This window comes from Lepidochelys kempii, chromosome 14 (genome assembly GCF_965140285.1).
Source record: "Lepidochelys kempii isolate rLepKem1 chromosome 14, rLepKem1.hap1, whole genome shotgun sequence".
Lineage (NCBI taxonomy): Eukaryota > Metazoa > Chordata > Testudines > Cheloniidae > Lepidochelys > Lepidochelys kempii.
Window position 1 is genome coordinate 14,714,751 of NC_136393.1, and position 4,324 is coordinate 14,719,074.

The following is a 4,324-nucleotide window of genomic DNA, read 5'->3' on the forward strand; positions in this document are numbered from 1 at the left end:
CTGACAGCAGGATTGTCTGGCTATGTAGACTCCCTCCTCAGGCCCTACACTACCAGCACTCCCAGCTACCTTCGAGACACCATCCACTTCCTGAGGAAACTACAATCCATTGGTGATCTTCCTGAAAACGCCATCCTAGCCACTATGGATGTAGAAGCCCTCTACACCAACATTCCACAAAAAGATGGACTACAAGCCATCAGGAACAGTATTCCTGATAATGTCATGGCAAACCTGGTGGCTGAACTTTGTGACTTTGTCCTAACCCATAACTATTTCACATTTGGGGACAATGTATACCTTCAAATCAGCAGCACTGCTATGGGTACCCACATGGCCCCACAGTACGCCAACATTTTTATGGCTGACTTAGAACAACGCTTCCTCAGCTCTCGTCCCCTAATACCCCTACTCTACTTGCGCTACATTGAAGACATCTTCATCATCTGGACCCGAGGAAAAGAAGTCCTTGAGGAATTCCACCATGATTTCAACAATTTTCATCCCACCATCAACCTCAGCCTGGACCAGTCCACACAAGAGATCCACTTCCTGGACACTACAGTGCTAATAAGCAACGGTCACAACCACCACCCTATACCGGAAACCTACTGACTGCTATACTTACCTACATGCCTCCAGCTTTCATCTAGACCACTTCACATGATCATTTGTCCACAGCCAAGCTCTATGATACAACTGCATTTGCTCCAACCCCTCAGACAGAGACAAACACCTATAAGATCTCTATCAAGCATTCTTACAACTACAATACCCACCTGCTGAAGTGAATAAACAGATTGACAGACCCAGAAGAGTACCCAGAAGTTACCTACTACAGGATAGGCCCAACAAAGAAAGTAACAGAACGCCACTAGCCGTCACCTTCAGCCCCCAACTAAAACCTCTCTAGCGGATCATCAAGGATCTACAACCTATCCTGAAGGACGACCCATCACTCTCACAGATCTTGGGAAACAGGCCAGTCCTTGCTTACAGAAAGCCCCCCAGCCTGAAGCAAATACTCACCAGCAACCACACACCACACAACAAAAACACTAACCCAGGAACCTATCCTTGCAACAAAGCCCGTTGCCAACTGTGCCCACATATCTATTCAGGGGACACCATCATAGGGCCTAATCACATCAGCCACACTATCGGAGGCTCGTTCACCTGCACATCTACCAATGTGATATATGCCATCATGTGCCAGCAATGCCCCTCTGCCATGTACCTTGGCCAAACTGGACAGTCTCTACGTAAAAGAATAAATGGACACAAATCAGACGTCAGGAATTATAATATTCAAAAACCAGTTGGAGAACACTTCAGTCTCTCTGGTCACTCGACTACAGACCTAAAAGTTGCCATTCTTCAACAAAAAAACTTCAAAAACAGACTCCAGTGGGAGACTGCTGAATTGGAATTAATTTGCAAACTGGACACCATTAAATTAGGCTTGAATAAAGACTGGGAGTGGATGTGTCTTTACACAAAGTAAAACTATTTCCCCATGTTTATTCCCCCCACACACACTGTTCCTCACATGTTCTTGTCAACTGCTGGAAATGGCCCACCTTGATTATCACTACAAAAGGGTTTTTTTTTCTCTCCTGTTGGTAATAGCTCACCTTACGTGATCACTCTTGTTACAGTATGTATGGTAACACCCATCATTTCATGTTCTCTGTGTATATAAAATCTACCCACTGTATTTTCCACTGCATGCATCCGACGAAGTGAGCTGTAGCTCACAAAAGCTTATGTTCAAATAAATTTGTTAGCCTCTAAGGTGCCACAAGTCCTCCTTTTCTTTTTGCGGATACAGACTAGCACGGCTGCTACTCTGAAACTTGTTTTGAGGAGAGGTGTCTAGTTACTGCAGGCCAGGAGCAGCCAGAAGTCATATCAGATTATACATCCAATTAGTGTTCTGTTGAGGAGTAAACAGATCAGTCCCAGGGGTGAGGACACGTAATTACAATGAATACCATGGTATCAAACTTCATCTCCCTTCAGTGCCATATCACCTCTGTGTCAGATAACCTGCAGCTCTGGCTTAGCACCTGGGGCCAGATCCTCAAAAATATTTAGGCACCTAACTTCCAGTGATTGCACAAATTATTTTAATGCAAACTAGGCACCAAAATAGTTTTGAGGACCTTGGTCTTGGTTTCTTCCTGACTCCCACCACCCCCACACTGCGATACTCTGCTGTAGGAGAAGGAGCAAGACTTTTTTTTTTCTACCCAACATAAAGGTGTAAGCATTGGAACTAACTGCCACATGATATTACTGAAGAGTTTCAGACACATATGAATGAATTCAGCATCTGCAGCTGACGTAAAGTGAAATAGGCTGTCGATCCTCATGCTTCAGGGCATAAACGAGTATCACCTGGGATCAGGAAGAAGTTTCTACTGATGACAGCATAGGGATTTTATATTCTCCTTTGAAACATACAGAAGCGGCTACTCTCAGAGACAGAGCACTGAAGTAGATTATCCCTTGATCAGATGCACGGTGTTGTGCAATACCATTTCATAATGGGTAGTTCATACAAATCTCACCATGCACAGCAGAGTAAACAATAGAATAAGATTGCAAAAGAGGGGACTCACCCCTGGCACCTCCTGGTTTTCCTGCTCTAGCACCCTCGGCCAGCAGTTGTTTTGGTCCTGCGGGAGTCTCTCTTCTCACAACTTCTTCCTCCCACCCAGTCACTTGTAGTTCCACGCCCTTCTGGGGTAACAGAACATCCAACAACAAAAATCCAAAGTCGTTACATCTGGTTCTCAGCTCCAACTCTTGGCTGCATGGGCCTGCTACCCTTTCCTCAAGGTTTAAATCATCCTCAGCCCTGTATTTTGGGGGGCTTCAGGCCACCTCGCTGGTGGGGAAACACAAACACACGCTCTACACTGGGTCCCAGTTCATGGGTCCTAGGATGGGCAGCCAAGGTCTGCTTTATCAGACACTGTCTCTTTGGACACTTTTCCACTATCGGCCTTTCTTCAGTCTTTTTCCCAGCTCCTTCCTAGACTCTTTGTAATAAGCAGCACCTCCCAAGGCTTCGCACCAGATGTCTGGCTCTTACCCTTGTGTCAGGGTCAGTCACAGGAGCATGCTCTAATCCAACATCTTCCTCCCTAGGCTTCTTCCTTTCCCTGCAGGAGCCTTTCTGTTCCCCACAGGCTGCTCTGTTACCAAAAGAATGGCTACAGAGTTTACCACTCTCTTCCTATAGCCCTGGTCTGCTCCAGGCTTCCTCTCTTTATAGCTGCACCCAGCTCTAACCCAGCTGGGGTTCATCTTTAATTAGGCCTGGCCCACCCTCCATGTGCAACAGGTGGATAAATTGGCCCCCCAAGCCCACCTCTGTTAAGTAGACACCCCATCACAGAGGTGCTAGAGTAGGGGATTGGTTCTAAGGGACTTGTTTAGAGATATGGGAGCTGTATGGAGAGTTAGAAGCCTGGGATTTGGGAAAGAGGACACCTGGATCTTCAGATCACTTGAACACGCTCTAGTGAATGTTTTTGGGGAGACAGTCTCCAAAGTTCTCACTAAACACTGTTATTCCTGCTTCAAAGTAATCCTGAACAGGACCTCTGAATTCACAGCTCCTGCGACTGTAGCTTGTGGTTCCGGTCCTACTAGATCCAATGAGGTAGGTTGAAGAAATGTAAATAATTTGATCCCCTTCCAAGCAGATCTCAAGACTACCAAAAGATGCCTGTGAAAATCCCTACCAGATCTCAACATCCATCCCCCACTCAGTTCCCTCAGCTGGTTCTGTGAAATCCTCAACAGATCTGGACTTCTCCCACTGGATTCAGTCATCCTGCTTTGACCATCCCATTCCCCCCCAACCTGTGACACTATTGCTTGGATCGATGAACATGACATTGGTCCAGTAGTATCTCCTGCAGATCTTGTACAACCCGTTGTGAATCAAAACAGCTCCGGATTGTTCCAGTTCGCACCCTCCACTAGATGCTGTGTGAGCACACGGCGGATCTAATAATTTCCCAAAAACAGCCAGTTAATTTCCACCGGATCCCATGATATTCCTGGTCGATGGAACCTTTTCCCAACAAAACAATGTCATCCCCCACTGGCTCCCATGTGGTGCCCTGTGGATCTACCCTCTTCCCCAGAGCATCTGTGATCCTGATGAGATGAAATTACTTCTCACAACATCTGGTGTTCCCCTCCCCCCACTTAGTGATACCTACTGGATCTAACAATTTCCCAATTCTACCTCCACTCCGCCCACAGTGGATCTAACCTTTCACCAAGAGACCCAGTGCCCCTCTAC